The 23,517-nt window shown below is 42.4% G+C and overlaps 1 protein-coding gene across 1 annotated transcript in view; it reads right to left on the reverse strand.

The window, feature by feature from the left end:
* DNAI1 (dynein axonemal intermediate chain 1) overlaps positions 1-23,517 on the reverse strand; it is a 151,273-nt gene that overhangs the window by 90,912 nt on the left and 36,844 nt on the right. The gene's annotated exons all lie outside the window — the stretch shown is intronic.

The following is a 23,517-nucleotide window of genomic DNA, read 5'->3' on the forward strand; positions in this document are numbered from 1 at the left end:
AAAACATCAGTGTGTTATCAACATTATTCTCCTGCTAAATCCAAACCATAACACTGTACCAGCTACTAGGAAGAAAATTAACACTATCCCAGCCGAAACCAGGACACTCAGTTCATGTCCATTGTCTTTTGTCCCTTCACTTGATACCACTGAGAAAAGTCTGGCTCTGGTTTTGTTATTACCTCCCATCAGGTATTTATACACATAAGAAGAAACTTCCACCTTTCTCTAGTGACAGCCAACTTCATAGACTCCCAGCTCTAGGAAACCAACCACCACGTAAACCATACCAGACTACAAGGCTGATCAACACCACAGATTTGCTGTGGGAATTAAAGGGGAGTTTAGCTCCCCATTATCTCCTATGCCCATCAGTCAGGCTGCTGCTGGGCAGTCTGGCTTCCCTCCAGCATCTCTGCAGCAGAGGAAGAAGCCTGGGACTGCATAGCATCTAGAAAGTATGTGCTGCTCCAGAGCATCACTCTCTTGTCCCGTGTGAGCCAAGGTGGGGAAGAGAGTGCATCTGGGCACCTCTCCTGTACATGAAGGGGTCGCATCTGGCCCTGGGCAAGACAAAGCTAAACTGCCTGGGAAACTGAACACAGCAAAACACTCAGACACTTCAGAGAGCAAATACCATGTTACAATGTGAAAAACAGCTCCCAGTGTTTCTCTGGGGTGATCCTGTTCTTCTGTGCACAGTCTTATAGCTTGGACACAAAGATACAGTCATACAGCACCAAGGGTGCCCAGGAAGGCGGAGCCAAACATCTCCAAACTTCAAAATCCTTGGCATCCACAATCTGGCATCCACAGTATCAACATCTTGAGAACCTACTGTGCTGGCTTCTCTTTTAAGAACTCACCAAACAATAAAAAAACTGATACAACTGTCCCTCTATGAAGATACCTTATGCAATGCTGGAAACCACTTCATCAGGCACCATTCGATGAGAGGGGCTGGAGAATGACAATGAATCCCAGTCAGCTCTCTTATACCTGGAGGAATCTGATGAGAATAACTCAGGGCTGAATGAGCTGGCAATAGCTCTTGGAGCAATACCTGCTGCCTGTCTTTTATGGCGGGTGAGACTCTTTCCAACAGCAGTCACTTGCTAAAATTTAGCAATGATCTAAATCCAGTGTGATAATGTTGAAAAATTAAGGATGCCTAGATTACCCAGTCCTACACACAGAGCAGCCCTCAAGTTCTTCACACAGGGAAGTTGTATTCTCCTTATCTTATAGCCAGGAAAACAGAAGTGTAGAGGAGTTGCTGAAGACACAACTCAAAGCTAGTTACATGATTCACCACTTTTAGATTCCTCACTGATACAGAGACTTAAGCATACCTGAATAATTTTCTCCTACCTTCTCTAGATGACTTCATCCCACAATATCCTAAAACTCACTTTTATCCTCTCTCACATATATTACAGCAAAGTGATATCCTTGAGAACAAAACATGCAACACTCAGAATAATTAAAAAAAAAACAACAAAAAACAACAACCAGAAAACCCCCACCACAAAACGTGCAGAGCTTTTTATACTGTTGTGGTGTTAGAAGTTTCTAAAAACTGAAAATTTGGTCTGCACTTACTCTTCAATGGCCAGAATTTTTAACGTATTCCTGATAGAATCTTAACCTGAAGTGGCCTGTAATATGAGTCAGTGGAGGTTAGCATCCAGATATTCCTCAGTATATTCTGACAGTTTGGCAGCCTAGCAAATATTACCAAGCATGAAGTGGAGAATTGAAAACTATGATTGAGTTCCCTAAGTAGGGATCAGCAGAGAAAAAAGTTATAATGAAGAATATGTGGTTTTGTTTTGCAGCAGCAAGAAACCAAAAGTAAGCTAAGAAGAGTTTGGATGTCTCACAAGTTTCAACTCTAATGAAAACATTAAATTAGATAGATTTCCTTCAGGTTTTTACTGATGCCCTCTGTTGAAAAATGATCCTCACTTATCTCCAGAACAAGAGACAGAAAAGTCTTTGAAGAAAAAGTCTTTAATGGGGCTTATACAACTTCTTTGTACCATTCTGCCCTAGGACTAATGACAAGCTGTCTAACTTCAGGAGCTTAAAAAGTAACTTACATATTGCTAGAATTAACGATGGAATGAGCCCAACGCAGATTTATAAATTCTAAGGCCAAAGGAGATCATTGTGATGAATAAATCCTGTATTTGTTCCTATCCTTAATTACTTCCACCATTAAAAATTCAATTTATTTCCAGCTTTCTGAGATCTCTGAATTCTACTTCCAGTTGCTAGTTTCTGTCCTAGATGAAAAAGTAAGATGAAAGAGTTCTGTTCTGGAAGATAGCTCCTTCCTTTCCATTCAAGTAAATAACTGACAGTAATCAAATCACTACTTAAACTTCTCCTTAATAAGCTAAGTTGAGCTGTTCAAGTATTTCACTGTAAGGCAGTTTCCAAACATAAATCATACTGTGGCTAGTCTCTGAACCTTTTTCAATTTTAACATCCATTTTGAAGACTGAACTCTTAATAGCTGTATACAACATTCCAGTAAAGGTCTCACCAGCATCATACACAGAAGTAGCACCTCCTCCCTCCTGCTACTCTCTAGTACGTGACTGCATACAGCATCCCATGTCAAACCTTCTAAGACACACTTCTACAACTGCTCTTCCAGATTTAGCTAGAAGTTTTCTTTCTCAGAGTGTACATGAAGAAAGGAGAATATTTTCAAGCCCGGTCTCATGACTGACACAAAACAATCTAACCATGGGCTGCTCCTAAAAATTCTGATCTCTCTCTCCCTCTGCCATTTTTTCTTCCCTCCTCTGTGTTCTAACCCCAGTCGCCCTGTGCTTGCTTATCTGGCTGAAAAAACAATCAATTTAAATGGCACTGTCGTCTTAGGGTACTGATGGTGATATTGCATGCATGTAACAATCTATACAATTAGCAGTTCTTAAATGAAATCTAAGGAGGACTAGGTCTTTAAAGCTGCCTGGTGACCCAGCTCTCTGAATGGATACTAGCCAGCAAAGACAGACAGCTGACTTACTTAGAAAGCTTCCTGCTCTTTGCAGGAGCAGGGGATGGTTGGGACAAGTTAGGGGCTCTCCAAAACAGAATCATAGTGTGATGGCACAAGTCTGGAGAAGCAGCACTCCAGGTCGAATAACCTCTCTGAAAAGAATGCCTCTATAGTCACTGCCCTTCTATGGGAATTGCTGGAATAGAGGCTTCTGTTTCTAGGACTGCCCTACGGGATCTGAGATGAAGGCAGCTCTGGATACATGCTGTCTTCTGTGGGTCCCTTGGCTTGGCTTCTTCATCAGTAAGAATGGAAGCAGCATTGCCTGATCTCATCTGGGAAGACACAGACAGTCAAGGCAGAAAGGAACCCAGACACCACAGCAATGGACACCATTTAAGTAACTAAAACAGGCAGGTAGAGATCCTGCCCCCTCTGCAATCCCAGGTCACCGTGGAGGAGCTGTCACATCCATTGGCTTTGAAGTCAGTCTAAACAACAAACGGATAACTGCAGCACCAGGCTGGAAGGCAACGGCAACTAGAAATTAGCTCTGCTGGGAGAAGTGCAATACAGGTCACCCAACCCATAAGTATTTCTACCTTAACCCTTCCTGCAACCCATGTTTGGCCTGGAGGAGGGTCAGATCTTCTCCTTGGTTTCTTTATATTTTGCAATGGCTAGATGCCATAGCTGGAGCAGAAAGGGCTTCAAATGAACAATAGAAAGCTGACCTCTGGTGTTGGTAGCAGGGGTATAGAGAGAAGACAGCAAGGAAGGCAAGCTCCTGTGCTCCTGAGCACTGCTTCACAGTCTGTGTAGTTCTGTGATAAGATTCACTCACTAGCATCGCTTCAGAAAAATGCATAAAACCAGTGGATGAAAGAAAGCGACATGTAGCAACAGGCTACAGTGCTTGGCAGTAGTATTGCTGTTTTAATTTCTGTGCTTTCATATCAGCTCTTCCTCCACAAAGCATCTAATCAGCTGATGCTGTACAGCAGAAAATTAATGGTTTCCTTCAGAGAGCTGCCTCAGGATGCCAGAGAGCACGGCGGGATTCTTTGTAAATATTTGATTAGAAAAAGCAAGTAAAATTGGCATGAAAACATGCAAGAATTAATGCTGTGCCACTATCCAATAGGGACATTTATACTACAGAGGTAATGCCAGCCAACATTAACACATGTGGTCCTACACCAAATGCCTTCACCAGCGGCTCTGCCCATACAAAGCCAGCATTCCCACAGATCCAGACTGTAAACAGCTGATTGACAGGAGCTGACATAGTTTCCAGGGGATACATTGGGTGTCCTGTTCTGCTCAGTCTCTACACAGCACACAAAAGGGAGGGCGCTGGAGCATCCTCAGAGCCTTTGTGTACGCCCTCAGCCCTCTCTTTGCCAATTGAAATAGGGGACAGGGCTGAGGGTGGGAATGAGCCCTGCTTCCTTGGTACTCAGTGTCCTTTGAAAATCTCCAACAAGGAGCAAAACACATGACCAGTCATTAACCCATGCATGTTTCTCTGTGGATGTTTTCATGCAACAGAACCCTATTTTGGGGAGGTGTTCCCTTGCAGGAGTCTCTCTCCAAAGAGAGGGACATTGGTGGGACACAGTCTGTGATGAGCTTCAAGGCCCTCTGCATGCACATCCACACAAGGAATTAAAAGGTCCCCACTGCCGTAAGGCAGCATGGCCGCAGGAAAGGAGACTCTCCTCCAGGAAGGATGTGTCCTTGCTTGCCCACCTGGCTGAAGTGGGAAACCCCTCATCTGGTTTCCAGTCCAAGCTCTGTTTCTTTATTTCTGAATTTCAGGTTTGGTGATGTAACAAACCCTCTGGCAAGGGGTGTCAGGTGCACTCTTGCAGGTTTTTTCTCCAGCAAGTGAGTCTGACAATGCTGGGACAAGCTGCTTAAGAGGAGATTAGAGCCCCCATCCTCTTGAGCTTTAAGACACTGGTCTTAAAAGTGCCACAGATTTGTCAGAAGCCATTAGGCAGAATTAAGCCTGTCCTGATATAGAGAAATGATTTCTGGAGGCCCACTCCAGCCTGATTTTATATTATTCTTTAACTTCATACTTTGACTTTTGTATGAAACCAAGACTACAATACTCAAAGATTAAAATCAAAACAATGTGCTAATTTACAGTTCCTTCTGACAAACAAGGAAAAACCTTATGTTGTAATGCAGAAGGCAGATACCATCAAATACCTTCCCAACGAAAACAGTAGGGCGATTCCAATCTTGTTTATGTGAACAGAAATTAGATATAACTCCATAGCCAGACACGCTAGTAAACCTAGGCATGAAATCAGAATACAGCCTAGCAGTATTTCAGATATTGCCTGATTGCCCTCTGCTACCCAAAACAGAAAACAACAGTACGGTGTGGTAATCATCCCAACTGACAGTAAGCTTTCATTGCCCAGTTATCTCAGTCATTACATGTGGTTTTCAGAACTCCTGCTCTGCAGCCGTTTGCCCAAACTGACAACAATTTCTTTTTCCACTTCAGCTGGAAGTCACATTCCCTCCTTTCTCTTAACTAATTCTGCAGTTATGTAAATACATGTGCTAAGTAAAAGACAAAATGCGTGATTAATAGTGCAAATGGCAGCCAGTGAGGCTTGGAGAAAGCTGACGATTCAAGAAATAATAGAATTCAAATTGGGAAAACAATAGCTTGTTAAAATGTGAATCAGCTGGTGGTCAACATAGAACATGGTCCCAGCTGACTGTCATTTGTAAATTAATTGAGATTTCCTTTTGGTGGCACCTACCTTGAGAGTCCAGTTGAAGTCATTTACACACTATAGCACAACTCAAGAAACAGCATTACAGTCTTAGTATTCAGGCTGGGACTACATACTGTCAGCTGTAATACCATATGCAAGAAATGATAAGAATTTGTTTCAAAGAAGAAAAGGAAACTGCAATTTTCAGAGCATGCTGTGAAGTCTGGAAGGATTAGAGGCTGTCAGAGATCCTGCAGTACAAGAGGCATATAGGAAGAAGCTAAGCTCTGATGCCTTTAAAGTATGGGAGATCCCAGCGGGGCTTGGGGTTTGGCTGGAAATCTTGAAAACCCTTTTGCAAATCTGAAAATATATTTCAAACTTTCCTTTGCAAAACTTAATTCATTCTTCTCAGTGGGAATACAAATTTGGAAAATCACATTAAAAAATCATAAATAGTTCAGCCACAACAGCAATCTAATCATTACAGATAAACTAAAATGCTTTAAAGGAGGCAAATGAACAGCAAGGAACATCAAACTAGCAAAGCTGGACCTGAACTGTGACTTACCAGTGATTTCCTATTGTATTGCAGGGATCAGAGTGGAGCTGCAAACTGGTCTCACAAGACATGAAATAGCAAAAGTTGCAAGTCATCAGATTCGCATAGCCATGAACCCACTGTGATTCTTCTCAGGTCACAGAAGTCCATTTATTTGGGAACCACTGCCTCTGCTTTCATGAGGGGACACTGCTTAGAGAGTTGTGCAAGGCATCCTATAGACAGGAGCCACAATAGGGCTGCCAGTTCCTGAAAGTTTATCAGGAGTGCTGCAATAGCAGGAGGTTTTTTTCCGAAGCCTCATCTTCATTATTTAAACACAAGTTCTGCTTCTGCTTTGTTTCAGAACAAAACATTGCTAGCCCTCATGGAAATGAAGGAAACTTTTAAAATACCAGATTCCACCCTGAAAGCACAGGAGGCAAATAAAAAGAAGTCAAGTCTTATCATTTGTAATAATCTCATGACTTTGAGAGCCTGCCTTGTGATCTCTGAATGATCAGACTTGGCAATACCATACCACCCTCAGGGAAAAATTCCCCAACTACCAAAGAAATTTTCCCTATTCCCTGAAATGTGGACTCCCAATGCTTATTAGTATTACCTTTTCTACTTCTAGTTCTTCCTGTTTTCTCACTTTCATATGTCAAATAGCTTTCTGCTGAAGACATCATAAATCCTTATGTTGCATCCAAAACAATTTAAAATACATTCTTTTTATCATAGACAAAGACATATATATTCCATCACTCCCTGTCTCCTTAAATTCTGTCCCACAGACTGCTTTAGTAATCTAGCTTATTTTGCTTTAAGGGCATCTATCAAAAGAAACAACTATTAGTTAATATACTTGTTAAGTTACTGCATACAAATAGAGATATTTTGCCTTGAGTGGTTTGTAACAAAAATTATTTACATACATGGCCTTGCCTTTACGGGTGACTATGGCATGCAGTGTAGCAAGGGGCAGATCAAGTCATAGAGAGAAGTTACACAGAGGAACTTTTGCATGCTTTATGCTATGTGTTCATGTTGATAGTTTTCTGCACTATAATGTGACTCCAGGGTTTAACTGACATGCGTGCTGCTCACGCTGATTCACACAGCAGTCCTGCGTAACTTACATTCTCTGCATAGATTCTTCTACAGTGCCCAGCATTTTGGTGTGGCAGTAACTAAATACAGAAATAAAGCAATGAACGTAGAAGTTGGGTTAATAACTAGCCCATCTGGCCAGCGTGGTACTGACAGTCACACCACTGCTAATAAAGTCAGTACAGAAGGTCTGATCACGAGCTCTGCAGACCTCACATACAGTGATTTATCTTTTCCCCATCTGAGTTAGAGGAGATAGATAATTTCATCTCAGTGCACAGACACAAAAGTATTGTCACAATATAAGGCAATCTAACCCAAACAAACTGATTGGAGCAGCATGTTTGAGGGTACTTAAGCATTACAGCAGAAAGACATCAAAATTTATTTCAAGCCAGTATAGCCACTACATCTCAGCCGCACAGCAACATGCTTATTAAGAATTCCTGCAGCACATTCCACGTCACAGGACAGAAACAAGGATGTTTCCTATAGCAACCCCCTCAACACACAAAATCCTCCTCTTTTACTCCCAGGGAACTGCTTGCCAAATTACAGACTCCACACAGGGATTCACCATTAAAGTGCCTCCTTATCTTGAAAGAGTCTGAATGCAACTGAAAAATGCAGATCATCAGATCATATCTAAGCCTGCAACAGTTAACTGTAAAAAAATCATAATAGAATTCTGTACAAATTATTTGTATGATCATTGAGTTTTTCAACAGCAACACTTCACTACAGAGGCTGCATTCCTGTAGTCACGACAGATTAAAAATAGCTCTATCTTCTTACCTAGGATTTTGAAACTTTTGAGCTTTAATAGTACTGAGCTGATTAACCACAGTAAACTATGCATTAGGTGATAAATAAAACTGAAGGAGTCAGAGGCGTTCCTTATCTTTGTGGCTGATTTCACAACCACAGTTGCATGTGAGAAACAGAGGAAATGGAAAGACCTCTCAGGTCACTGGATCCAGAGACTTTTCCTGGCAGGCAACCAGAGCAAATCCATAGCATATCAAACTTTCCTTCAAACTAATATATGTGCCTGCACTAGCCTTAAATAGCTCTTATGCCTCGTTGGCATTTATCAGCCCTGATATACTTATGGAGCACTACGGAGGCTAAACAAATCAATTCATTTAGTCTTCCCTTGCATGGAGGCTCTGGAATTCCTCTGAAGAAAGTGCCATATAAATCTGGATTATTGTCAGGTAGAAAGATTTTACAAAATTCCTGTACTTTGTGAATCTACCCATGTTAGTGAATCTCATCCTTGAAGTCCTAATGCAAACAGTTAAATCAAGGCTGGATCTTCACTCTTGCTACTATTACCTCTCAGGTAGAACTAAAAGCACTCAGATCAGGAAATCTGCTTTGTAGCCCATATCAAGGTTTTAGCAATGAAAAATAAAGCAAGCAGAAGAAAATCAAGTCCTTTAAAGTACAAGTTAATATGGAAAAATAATTAAGTATCTGGTGTAAGTAAATACATTATGGCTAAGTAATGTTGGCTTGTGGTTTATCCAGATTTTGCTTTGCTATTTATCTACCTAAACATTGGGTTATCAGGGGAACAGAATATGTGTCGGGGTTGGTTGCAGGAATCACTGGCTGCTCCCTAAGAGATGGGGAGCTGGTACTCAAGCACGATAACATAGCCAGCAGTGCAAGGGCCTCGGCAGCCAGGGCTCATCCCACTGCTCTTGAGAAGTGATGCTGGTGAAGGTGGTCAGGGCCACTAGAGCCTATTACTGCCCTCAGAGCCCTGACAATATTTTTGCTACTTAGACTAGAGCGTGAGAAGTAGCCTTGATTCCAGGACTTTTGCTATGGAAAAGTCAAGCTATGATGATAATGTGACCTTAGTATTTGTCAGGAACAGGAAATACAAAACCAAACGAGTAGTGTTTGGCTTATAGAACATGGGCATAAGAACATCTGTATTTCAGAAAATGAATCTTTAAAATAGAGCATAAAATGATGCTTTTAAGAGAGAGTGTGTAGAGCTGTTTTGCCTGTCCTCAATATTTGTTGATCATCTTCTCCTGCTGAGTCAAGAGGTCTCTCAGTATGGATGGGTGGAAAGTCTTTTAGCAGATTTTCATTACGAGATCATCGCCTTGACATCAATAACAAAGAGAGTTAACCCATCTCTCCTTGGCTTCTGTTGTGCAAATGCTAAAAAAAGAATTCCCACAGTAACTTAAATGTAGCTGTTTCCAGGGATGAAGCTAAGAAAGGGAAGGTGTCTGACTGGCTTTATCAAACAGGCAAGACTCTATGGCACACAAATGTTTAGTCTCCTGTGGATAAATATGCACTAATCAAACTAACTGGGCTAGACAGAGATGTAAGTGGGTGGAAGTTAATGGCCTGCAATCCATCAGAGACACAACAGGATGGCTGAGCAGCTCCTTTGATCCCCAAGCTCTATAAAATCTGTTAACACATCTTTTTCCCCAAACACATCAACAGAGCTCTTTACTATTTCATGCTTAACAAAATGCTACAGCAAAAGATGATGTTATGAGCTGATTTAAAATTAAATGAATTAAAAGGTTAAGGCTAGGAAAAATTAGGCAAAGCTTACAGAATTTAAATTACAAATCAGTAATTAAGTCACCAACTGAAATTAATCTTTCATATGATTCACTTAATGTATTATACTTATTAGGTTATATTTACTAACAGAGTTGACAGTATAATAGGTACTGTCAATTTTACACTCCCAGAGCCTGTATGTGTGGTAAGAGATATTTGGTATTTGGAAAACAGACTTTAAAGTGTTGTAATTTTCAGTGTAATTATGTTTAATTGATCACAATTAGTTATCTCAATAAACCGGATGTATGATGGCTCAAATTTCTAACACTGATTCCACTAGGGAGATTTTTCAAAGACTGTCAGACCATGGAGGAGGATACAGATGTTTTGCAAATGAACTTTAAAGCCTCCTACATGAGACAGTGCAGAAAGCAGCCTCTAAAAAGGTTGGAGGAGTGAATAAATCAGACTCCTGAAGAATATAAGATATAAAGAATAAAAGATTTTTCTACATTAAATCTTGTTTTAAATGAAAAAATCATGGCTGCAACAAAACAAAACTTAGAGACAAGCATCACATCTTTAAAATTTCCACATTTTAAAAATTCCAGAGGTTGGGAATTTACCACATGCCAAAATTAATTGTTCTCAATTACCCATCTGCTATTAAAAAGCCACACTTTGTCTGGCCTGAATTCATGTAGCTCCAGCTTTTCTTTGATCTTTTTACATCATTTGTCTGGCAGATTAAAGATCCTTTTGTTACATGATCTGCTTTCCCAATACAGGGAGTTAACAGATCACAATCCAACTACCTAATAAGCTTTTCTTTGACAAGCTGAACAAACTGAATTCCTTGAATTTGTTTCCCAGGTCAGTTGTCCTGTTCTTAGATCATTCTTTCATTCTTTTTTGAACCCTGCCCAGTTTATCATCCTTCTCCTTGGCATGTCACCAGTGGTGAGCAGGCCTTTCCAGGGGAGTCATTCCAGCACTAATTAAAAAAGGCTCTTTTAGCTTCCCAGTTCCTTTTCAAACCCCCCTCTCAATAGAGCCAAGGATCTCTGATGCAGTATAGCATTGGGGTTTCATCACAAGCTTTTTGTTAAATCATTGCTCCTCAAGATAGGGCTCCCCCTGTAAGGTTGCATGGCTTGAATTTCTTTAAACGTACACTTGGACACTGTAATGCAGAGTGATACCTTGTACTCTGCTTCAAAGGGATCTAAATCGCTCTTTGTTCTGATGATTGTTCCATTTCTTACCACCTCCCACATATTTGTCTCATGAAAATATTTTATCAGCAGTGATTATCTGTTTATTTCTTCTTCATGGATGAAAACATAGATTAGCATTAGACCTAGTTATTAATGACTTTTGATATACTTGCCTCACAGGCATCTGATCACTACGTTTTCTTTCCTGCCTTTTTTTTCCACAGCAGCCTCTTTTAATTAATACAATGTAGTCATGGAAAACTCCTTACAGCTATTAAAAAGTCACATAGCACAAATAGCACTCATAAATTAACGCAGAGCAGGCCCATGTCCTCCAGGTTCTTCCTTTTTGATTGTGGGGGTACTCAGTGTCCATACAAATGTTCTTCAACAATTCACAAATAAGTCTTATATATTCCCTTTTATTTTTTTCTCTGTGCTTATTTTGTTGATGCTTGTTTTCTGTATTGTATAATTCCCTTACAGCAGCAGCTTCACGTATTACCTAGTGGGCTTTCAGTCTGCCTGATATAACAAATATAATAAATTAAAATCACTGGCAACTAAGCAACCATTATGTTTTAATTCTGTGATTTTCTCTTTTTTTTTTTTCCTCAACATAAATTCACTACTGATAGTTAGATATCACTAACTATTATATCAACTACCTTTAATAACTGGCATCACCAGCGTTCGCAAAAGGTGACAATCTTTCAAGTTACAGCATAAATATCCAAAACATCAATAAACAATACATTCACAGCTAAAAGGAAACACTCAGCCACCATGTTGGCACAACACAGTTCTCAAACCTGTTACCAAAAAGTCAGAGTGAACCTCCTGGGTCTTTTACCATTGAAGACATATTTAATTTTATCAACTTCAGACCAGTGCTGGGCACATGCCTCTGAATGGGCATGGAGACATCTTCCCAAAGCTGGGATCTGTTGTAGCATTTTAGTGCTTTATACAAATGTAGGCCAAATAGCAGACTGAATCGAGACTCCAATGTGAAGTTCTCTTTGAGGTGGGTGGGCCACATGAATCTCTATCAGCCTTTTGTGGTACAGCGCTCAGAAAACTTCAGTAGCTTTCCTGTGGGGTCCCAAAAGGCTGAAGCTTGCTGCTGGACCTGGTCCAGCACATAGGCCATTATGTGATTGGGGAGCTGCCAGTCCCCCCTCTCCAGCACAGTGCCCTCGCATGAATCGCATGTGCACACAGCCTTATATAAGACAAGGAATTTCATCTAAGCAATCTAAAATGCTTTTTTCTCTCTCTGACAAGGTCTTCAATCTCTATTCCCAATATAAAAATAAACTCATGTAGCTTAGAGAAAGATTAGCAGGGATCTCTGCTCCCAGAAATCTTCTCTGCCTGTTCCGGGAACGTAATTTAAATATATAAACATCTCCAAAGCCACCTGGAAGAGACATTCTGTGAGCTGGTTCAGAGATCTGAATTTGTTAGGCAGTATTCTATCCACTTAGTGCTTTTACTTAAAGCTCTTCAGTCATTCATCAGAAAATACTAAATTTAATAGCAGCTTGTTATGTAAATCCAGTCCAGACTATCTTCCACATGCTGCATCACAACCTTTAAATCTGCCACTGCAGAGAAGAAAATAACCCACAAACACCTGGTACAATTTCTAACACTGACTCTCCTTAAGCCCATAGCCTATACTGTTAAATCAGAGTTTTCAGGTTTTTAGGGTTCTCCTTCTCAAACATACACTTCTGTCCTTGTCACAAGGATTGCCTATCATCTATAGGGCTTTGCTGTCAACTGTGCCAGGAATTACAGTGCATGCAATCTTCATTAAGGGGACTAAGTGTAGTCCTCAAACCCATGTTTTAAATAAAGTACTGTCTTGCATGGAGATGGACTAATAACTTTTTGAAATCCTTTTTGGTTCTATTTTTTATGACTTTCTAATGTATCTAATATGAGTTTCAGAGAGCTGGGCTCCATAAGTTGTTATTTCCATAACTTGACTGAGATCTCATAGAAAACTTGAAAGATTTATCTACATTTCAAGATCAGATAAAGTAGTTAATGATGTGACTTAATGATCACAGACCTTATCTGTATGCAGTGAGATTCTTTCAGTGCGAGGACCCCAGTCCTGCTGAATTATCTCCCCTGTTACCTAGATCCCCAGTCCTATGGAGAGAGTAAATGCCTTGTCAAAGCTGCCATCCCTCTTGTCAGGATGACTGATGAAATAACTGTGCTAACACGAATATATCTGTGTATTCGTTTGGCATTCAGTTAAGTACATCATAATATTTGATTTTAAAACTTGTATGACACAGAATTAGCAGAGCACATACTAGCTGGATTAAAAACTGGTTCAATGCCAGAGCCTAAAGTAGAGCTGTAAACAGAAAGAGAAATGAACAGAGATGGTTTCTAGGGTAGATTCCCAGGCATTAGTTCTTAGTCCAGCACTGGTTAATATTTTTAGTTTGATCTACATAATGATATAAAATGTTTGCTGAGAGCCTGAAGATGATACAACAATGGGTGGCATGCATAAGAGAGAAACTCAGTGAGTATGCCTCGTTATGGCATTTGCACTCAAGAAGAATGTGGGTACATTGGAGAAAGGTTAGACAAAGTCCACTGAAATAACATAGCAGATGGAAAACAAATCTTGAGTATGGCTTGACGAATTAAAGAAGAGAAAAATGAGAAATGTCTTCATCAATGCATATGGGCACTTACACCGCTTATGGAGAAGGGACTTGCTGGAAAGGCTTTTTAAGCTTGCTGCCAAGAGAATAATGAGTTTCAATGGCTGAAAATTTAAGTTAGACAAATTCTACCTTGAAATGAGATACCATTTAGCAGGGGCCAGACCAATTCAAAGTTGGAACAGTATAGCAGGCGAGGTGAAGGACTCACCATCAGATGGAGTTTTGACAAAGAAACTGAGCATCATTCTAAAAGATATGCTTTGACCCAGCTTTTAAGAAAAATCCTCCAGACAGCACATGAAGGTAGGATGGGATCCAGCCCTGTTGTCCATTACTTTCTTTCCTGACTCCAAGAAGAACATCGTCCTCCCCATGCTTAGAATACCTATAGGCTTGCCTTAGGAGAGTTATGATCACAGCTTATGCTTCAATACCTTGATTGCTCCTCTATCGGGATCAGGAAGGAATGTTTTCCTGATACGTAACCCAGCTCCCAGATTTGTGTTTTCTGCAAGTTTATCTTAATCAACAGACTGTCCATAGCTGAAGAAAAGGTACTTGGCAGGGCAGGGCACAATTCTGCAGTGATACAGTAAGTCTCTTCTGATGCCTGGCACAAGCGTCTTGCTTACATGCTCAGGATCCTACACTCTATGTCAGAGAGTATCTATCTGCCCTAACTCAGATTGCCACGACTTTAATGTTTCAATGTCTCTCTACAGCATCGTGAGGTAAGAACCACCCTCAGAAACCATCAGGGTACAGTGTGCATGTACCTTGGAAGAACCTGGATATGGGGTACCTTGGCCTCTCCTATCAGGAGAGGGCTCACGGGCCCTGATCCTGATAGGGGACTTCAACTACCCAGACATTTGCTGGAAAAATGGCACAGCAAACTGCAAGCAGTCCAGGAAACTACTGGAGTGTGTTGAGGAAACTTCCTAGTACAGGTGACGGAGAGCGCAACCAGAGGAGAGGCACTGCTGGACCTGTTGTTCACTAGTGCAGAAGAACTTATCGGAGAGGTCAAGACTGGAGGTAGCCTGGGCTGCAGTGATCATTGCCTGGTAGAATTCTCAATCTTGAGGGGTACAGGACGGGTAAAAAGTAGAGTCAGGACCCTAAGCCTCAGAAAGGCAAACTTTTGGCTGTTTACGGCGCTGGTGCATGGGATCCCTTGGGAAAATGCCCTCAGAGATAAAGGAGCAAACGAGAGCTGGGAGATATTTAAAGACATTTTTCTTAGTGCGCAAGAGCTCTCAATCCCGACGTGCAAGAAGTTGGGCAGGGGAGGCAGGAGACCAGCTTGGCTGAGTCAAGACCTCTTAGCCAAACTAAAACACAAACCCAAAATACATAGGCAGTGGAGGCAAGGATATACGTACTGGGGAGTTTATAGGGATATGGCCCAAGAGTGCAGGGAGGGGATCAGGAAAGCCAAGGCACAGCTGGAGCTGAACTTGGCTAGGGATGTAACAAATAACAAGAAGGGTTTCTTCAGGTACATAGGACAAAAAAGGAAGATGAAAGAAACTGCACCCCCTGGATGAGCGAAATGGGAGACCTGGCAACAACCGACATGGAGAAGGCCGAGGTACTCAACAACTTTTTTACCTCGGTCTTCACCAGCAAGTGCTCCAGCCATGCCACCCAGTTCACAGAACCCAAAGGCAGGGACTGGGAGAATGAAGTACTGTCCACCATAGCAGAAGATCAGGTTCAAGACCATCTAAGGAACCTGAAGGTGCCAAGTCCATTGGATCTGATGAGATGTATCTGCAGATCCTGAGGGACCTGACAGATGAAGTTGCTAAAGCACTATCCATCATATTTGAAAAGTTGTGGCAGTCCGGGGAAGTTTCCACTGACTGGAAAAGGGAAACATAACCCCCATTTTTAAAAAGGGAAGAAAGGAAGACCTGGGGAACTATAGGCCAGTCAGTCTCGCCTCTGTGCCTGGCAAGATCATGGAGCAGATCCTCCTGGAAACTATGCTAAGGCAGATGGAAAATAAGGAGGTGATTGGTGACAGCCAACACGGCTTCACTAAGGGTAAATCATGCATGACAAACTTGGTGGCCTTCTACAATGGGGTTACTGTGTTGGTGGACAAGGGAAGAGCAACTGACATCATCTACCTGGACTTGTGCAAAGCATTTGATACTGTCCTGCACAACATACTTGTCTCTAAAATGGAGAGACATGGATTTGACAGGTGGACCACTCGGTGGATAGGGAATTGGCTGAATGGTCGCACTGCATGTTGTGGTCAACTACTCGATGCCCAGGTGGAGACCAGTGGTGTACCTCAGGGGTCCCTATTGGGACCAGTATTATTTAACATCTTTTTCGAGGACATGGACAGTGGGATTGAGTGCACTCTCAGCAAGTTTGTGGATGACTCCAACCTGAGTGTTGCGGTTGATACTCTAGAGTGAAGGGACGCCATCCAGAGGGACCTTGACAGGCTAGAGAGGTGGGCCCATGCGAACCTCATGAAGTTCAACAAGGCCAAGTGCAAGGTCGTGCACCTTGGTTGGGGCAATCTCAAACATGGACAGAGGCTGGGCGATGAATGGATTGATTGCAGCCCTGTGGAGAAGGACTTGGGGGTATTGATGCATGAAAAACTGAATATGAGCCAGCAATGCGCACTCGCAGACCAGAAAGCCAATCATACCCTGGGCTGCATCAAAAGAAGTGTGGCCAGCAGGTCAAGGGAGATGATTCTCCCCCTCTCCTCCACTCTCGGGAGACCCCACCTGGAGTACTGCGTTCAGCTCTGGGGTCCCCAGCATAAGAAAGACAGGGACCTGCTCGAGTGGGTCCAGAGGAGGGCCACAAAGATGATCAGGGAGCTGGAGCACCTCCCCTATGAGGACAGGCTGAGAGAGTTGGGGTTGTTTAACCTGGAGAAGAGAAGGCTCCGGGGAGACCTGCTAGCAGCCTTCCAGTACTTAACGGGGGCCTACAGGAAAGATGGGGAGGGACTTTTTACAAGGGCATGTAGTGATAGGACAAGGGGTGATGGCTTTAAACTGAAAGAGGGTAGATTTAGATTAGATGTAAGGAAGAAGTTCTTCACTGTGAGGGTGGTGAGACACTGGACCAGGTTGCCTGGAGAGGTTGTGGATGCCCCATTCCTGAAAGTGTTCAAGGCCAGGTTGGATGGGGCCTTGAGCAACCTTGTCTAGTGGAAGGTATCCCTGCCCATGGCAGGGGGGTTGGAACTAGGCAATCTTTAAGGTTCCTTCCAACCCGAACCATTCTATGATTCTATGATTCCTTACTTATGCCTCTCAAAATCATATTTGGCAGAGAAATATTTTGCTAGGAAACAAAGTATTTGGCCTAGCAGAAGTGTCTGGGGCTTGGAGCAGATGGTGTATGAACCTAAGTGGTGTGTAATATGGAGCTGATCTTAATTTTCATTAAATCTTTGGAGTGAATAGTGGTTTGGGAATTCTCTACTAATTATTTTTTCCAGACATTTCTAGACATTTCCATATTTCTAGACAGAGGGGACCCAGGCTTCTTGCACAAAAAGAGGGAGAGGAAAATGGCATACCCCCAAACATACTCTCTCAGTCCCTGCAGGATGACTTTCCCCCTCTGCAAGTGAGCTAGTTTTGTTACCAGTCATCTTCTTTATTCTAATCTCTAATTTAAATGCCTGATTCTGCAATTACTCATCACCAATTATGGTGTGTAGCAATGAATCCTCCTTTCAGTTGCCTGTGCATGATCAGATCCTGGCTGAGAAGCTGTTTGCAAGGTAAGAGAAGCACGTTCCTTGACCATGCCAATCTTATTTGACATTTATCTTGCTACGTTGTCTTCACTACTCTTCCTGGAGATAAAGTTTCTCAGTGTTACTGAGGAGCTAGCTCCTTGAGGAACTGTACTTCATCCTTTAGTGCTAAGTGCTCATGGAGCACTGAGGATGAATAGATTCAATTGACTTGAAGAGTGGCAGAGCAGCTGAGGGATGAGGCACATCGTGAGGCACACCTACGAAGCACAGAGGTGAGCAGGAAGCTGCAGTACCTTGCTGTTAAAGCCACTTGGCTCATTTTCTCCTCTCCCTGTTCCCTATGAAGCACCCTGAGCATGTCCCATTCCGGAATATCCTTATTGCAACAACCATCCATCACCCTCAATCAGTGGAGGGCCATAAATAAAAGACCATCCATGTTCATTGGGCAGTGCATTTGAGAAATGAGAAAATACAAGACTGTCCAGTAAGTACACCCAGTCTCCCTGTGTTTACCTGTCACTATGTTGTAGGAGAGTGCAACAAGAGCTGTCCCGCGATCTCAGTGTTCAACCATGACTCCTCAGCAGCAGGGAGCCTCAGGACATCTATTAAGTACCAGCTCATCTCTGTGAAAGCTCTGGCTCAGATTTACACCAATTTAGTTCAGTCACAGAGTCATAAAAACTCTTACTTTGGATGCAGTCACACCACTATAAGGACCCTGTACTAGCATTGTTCCTGTTGATTTTACACAAGAAAGCTACAGTAGTGTCCTGGTTTCGGCTGGGACAGAGTTAACTCTCTACTTAGTAGCTGGTACAGTGCTGTGTTTTGGATTTAGTGTGAGAATAATGTTGATTGATAACACACTGATGTTTTAGTTGTTGCTAAGTAGCGCTTATCTTAAGCCAAGGACTTTTCAGTTTCCCATGCTCTGCCAGCAAGTAGGTGTGCAATAAGCTGGGAGGGAGCACAGCCGGGGCAGCTGACCTGAACTAGCCAAAGGGATATTCCATACCATGGAACGTCATGCCCAGTCTATAAACGGGGAGGGGTGGGGGAAGGTTGGCCAGGAGGCGTGGATCGAGGCTCGGGCATCGGTCAGCAGGTGGTGAGCAATTGCATTGTGCATCACTTGTCTTTTCTTGGGTGTTTTTTTGGTTTTTCTTTTTTGTTGTTGTTGTTGTTGTATTCCTTTTCATTACAATTATTATTATTATTATATTAGTAGTAGTAGTAGTAGTGTATTTTATTTTACTTTAGTTATTAAACTGTTCTTATCTCAACCCACGAGTTCTGCTTTTTTTTTTCCTCCTCTCCACCCCACTGGGGAGGGGGAGGGGGAAGCAGCTGCGTGGTGCTTAGTTGCTGGCTGGGCTTAAACCACAACAAGTAGTATAGGCAACTCTACATGGTCTACTTCTGTCTACATGACGCCCCATTTCAGACCGAGCACTGTGAAGAACTGAGTAGATACCTTTGCCAGACACCTCAAATTGCCAGCGGTTTGGGTGTGAGTCCGTACTCCTCACACATCCTTGTGACTGGCAAGTTACATCCACTAAGTGCAAATAAACAGTAGGATAAAATACATTGGCCATACAGATACTGTTTTTCCCTATTCAACTCATGTGCTGACAGATGGATCTGCACATAAAAAGCCATCTCTGAAGGCTGTCAGAGGCACACTTGCTTGTGGAACATGAACTGAGCTGATTGCTAAGACCTGAGCTTGTATTCGTAGTGGTCCCATCAGCAAGGCAGAACACAAGCCCAACACCCATCACAGCTTCTTTGAACCCTGCTCTGCAGGCTGTCAGTCTAGCCAGAAACCCAGCAATCTCATTTATGCAAAAACAAAAACAGAAAGACAGCTCCTCCTGATGGGAATAAAAATTAATTCCAGCCAAGCAGCATAGATCCTGAATTGCAAATTACGATGACAGTATTTCCTTGTTCAGAAGAGAGTGTCTCATGCCAAAGAAGCACCATTAGCATCAGAAACCCCATCCGAATAAATCACTGGTGAAAACTCCAGAAATGGATACAAAAGCAAGGGAGAGGCTAGGGCCCTCTTTGTAAAGAACTCGCCATGCTGGAGTGAAATGGACCCACAGTAAACAAGGGACCTTTTGTTTCAAAAAGTATACTTTGGCAGTAGGACAAATGTGTTACTTGTGTCTTGGCAGTGCTCCCAAATGCATGCTGCACAAAAGACTGGTGATGTAATTATGGGTACTGCAGACCCAAAGATCTGGGTTCTGCTCCTGGCTCTACCCCAGCCCCTGTGTGACTCCAGGATTATTTCTTCCAGCCAGGATTCATCTCGCCTCACTTGAGCCATCTAAGAGACAGGCATCTAGGCTAGGTGCTCTGCCTAGGCTCACTCTACAGTCCGTGGGGAGAGACCAGACCTTCCAGAGGGCTACTTAGCTCCTCTGTTGGACACCAGGCTTACAGCAGGATGGATGGCCTCTGGATGTGCCGATGTCTCACTGCTGACTAAAGGGGAAGCTTAGGGCAGAAACTCAGCTCCTAGCTGTTAGCTGGCTACAGCTGGCTGAGATGAACTATGCCCTCTGTGTCTGCTAAGAAATGCGATAAGAAGTCTTCTGGATCTCTTGCCTACTTAGATGGCAAGCCACTGACTTAGGGTCTGCCTTCCTCTGCATCTATGTATTGCCCTTGGCACAATGGATGCTGGCAGAACTAACACAAACAACAAATACTTCTGCACAACCCACAAAGCACACATAAGGGTCTTGCTTAGTGTAACAAGTTAGAACAATTGTCTGAACAGGCTAAGGGGGAGGTACCATCCTGGAGCTTGTATCTCTCCTCCTGTGCCTGGGTGGCAGGGCAGTGGGAAGGCACTGCCCCATTCCTATACTCTCTGAGCACAGGGGCTGTGAGCACAATAAGATTTTGCTGTGCTGTACAAGGCAAGGAATATCCTGAGCACTTCTCACCATGCTTTCTTTTGCAAAGGCTGATCCTAATCTGCTCTTTAGAATAGCTGCTGTCTGCTGAATTAAAGAGATTGTCAGGCCAATTTAAGCTTCCTGGCAAACTAACAGCAACATTTCCAGGGCTCAGATGGAGTGAACTTCAAGACAAAAATGTCATTTTAAGAGGCAAATGAAATGTTGCAATATTGCAAGCAGAACGCAATCCTTACTAGTGTAAATGAAGACAACCCATCTGGTTCCATTGTCAGAGCACAGAGAAATACATAAGAATGACTATTTGGGACCACACCAAAGGTCCCTGTAGCCAAGTATCTTATCTCCAAGAGTACTGAGTAGCAAATGCTTAAATACTGTGAGAACCTCAGCAAATATAGGTCTATCCCCTTGTATGTACTCAGAGCTTCCAGAAACTCACAGTTATGAACTTACTAAATCAGATGGTTTGTCCTTCCAACAGCAAACTGGCCCTCCATGAATTTACCTAACCTCTTTTGAATCCATGTGTATCGCTATCCTCCAGATCACAAAGGAAGGAAGAAAAGTTCCACAATTTCATTATGTATCATATTATTCTGTTTTAAATTTGTCTTAGTCCTGCTACTCAATAATTTCATAGTCTCCCTCATTCTTGTGTTATGGGCAATAATGAACATTTGACCCCTTTTCACTTTCCCCATGCCACTCAGGATTCTACTGACCCATACCAAGTCCCTCTCCCTTGTGTGTTATAAAAGTCCTAGTCTGCTTATGCTCTCTGATCAAAAGTCTTTATATATATTTGTGTTCATCCTTGCTGCCCTTTTCTGGACCTTTTCCAATCCTTCCACAGCCGAACACATTCTTCTTTGGAGTTCACAGCCAGAACTGCACACAGTAATCAAGATGTCAGTTTATCATGAATCTTGTTTTGTTCTCTTTTTAGTTTTCTGTTGTTGTTCCTACTGCTGCTTTATATGTAGTTTTCTATTTTGCTTCCATTGTATCCAGAAGTTTTGAGTTTTTTTCTTTCATAGTAATTCTCATCAAGTTTTGTTTTGCCTTTTAGACTGCTGCTGAGCACTACCAAGTGTTTGAAAAGAAACACGTACTTGAATGACTTCAAGATCACTTTCCTGAATAACAGCAATCTCCTTGGAGCCCAGTGCTGAGCTTTTTATCCCACATGCAATATATTTCTCAACAACGAATTTCATTAGTCATTTTATCACAGCTGAGAGCCTTCAGCGCTTATTCAAAAAAAGGTGTTCCCTTAAAATAAATAGCAAACCACTTGCCTTGGTAGTTCAGAATATTCACAACAGATTCTAACTTTTGCAGCACAAAGAACACTAGCAAAAATGTCCATCTGTAATTTGCAAGCACATATAGGTTAACTGAAACGGCTGGTGGGCAAAGATGTAGCTACTGGTAAGGTCCCCTCTTTGGCTCCCCCAGTCTCTGTCCTCCACAAAGAACTCCTAGGGTTGGGGTATTTAGGGTAAAAATTTTAGTGTCTAATCATGCTATCTGGAATTCTCAACCACTGGTTACCTGTAGCACCACAACTGATCTTTATTTTGAGCCAGACAGAGAATTATTAATGCTCTACAGAAGAGTCAGCTTTTACTTAAATAAATAAAATACTAATACTCAGAGGAGAAGGACAACTTTCCTGCTAGAGACAGTGGGGAGACTGACTGGGTCAAAACACCTAGTCCTTCTCACAAATCTAACGACCGTAGTCTGACTGTTCTGTAGTCTGTCCTCTTGCAGCAAGGAGAAGGCTCTGCTGCCTTTGTGATAATGTTCTTTTCTCAGCCCCTCTCTGCTTTGTGTCAGAGTTAATGGTAAGACCTGGGGGGACATCTCTGCAAGGAGCAGATGCCCTGGAGATGTGCAGGTGGGGTACTGCTGTGATCTTCACAAGCTCTGAGTAAAAGCCAGTGGAGACTTAAAATAGTTTGGGATTTCAGTCGTTTACCTGTATTCCCTTGTTAATTAACAACACCCATTTGATGTAAAGCTGAGGCTTTAAGGTCACTGTTCACTACATGAGAATGCCAGCAATGTGACTCTACAGCAGCTACTAACAGTGGAGAAGAGTAGAGTCCTGGTGAGTCCCAGAAGCACTTTCAGGGGACCTGAGAAATTTATTGAGTAGTCTGCTGAGAAGATAATGTCGAGGAGCCAACACTACCTGGGCGAGAAAGACCCCAGGAAAACCTGTCTCACAACTGGTATCCTCCCTTTGGGAATTTCCCTGGGAAGCAGTGCTCCTTGGGGGAACTACCAGAATGCTGTCCCCTGCCTAAGAAGCTATTCATGATAGTCAGCACTTCAGGTAGAGCTAGAAAGTAGAAGGGAGTGAGAGAACAGAAGAGAGAATGTTTATTCACAGTGACATTACTATCCCATCTACACAGGAGTAAAGGGGGAGATGTGAAGACAAGAATTCAGAATACAGCAGTCAGTGTGTCTGTAAGCAACAAGAGACACTGAATAGGAGGAAATGCAAGGTTGTTGATATGGATTCCCATGTGGTTTAAAAAAAAAAAAAATATATATAAACTGAGCAGGTAGATGTAATGCACACAGAAAAAAAACCAATAAAAAAGGTGAGAAAACATCAACTTGTTAGAATTCTTTTCCATTTTCTGCTCCATGAGAGCAGTAATACTGGATAGAGATTAATATGGAGTAACACAGCAACCCCTGAACCTTCTGTTTATTGCTACTCAAAATTATCCCATGTCCAATCTCAGACACTACAGCAGGGAAAGTGCCTTTTCACAACATCCAGGCCTGATGTGCCCTAATGGAAAGCTTATCCTCTGAGACACCCCTGGAAGGTGTCTCCTAACAAGAAAGCAATGAGTTTACACCTAGAGAAGTCTCTCATTATTAGCTTCTGGCAAAACATAACATA

This window comes from Gymnogyps californianus, chromosome Z (assembly GCF_018139145.2).
Source record: "Gymnogyps californianus isolate 813 chromosome Z, ASM1813914v2, whole genome shotgun sequence".
NCBI classification, from domain to species: domain Eukaryota; kingdom Metazoa; phylum Chordata; class Aves; order Accipitriformes; family Cathartidae; genus Gymnogyps; species Gymnogyps californianus.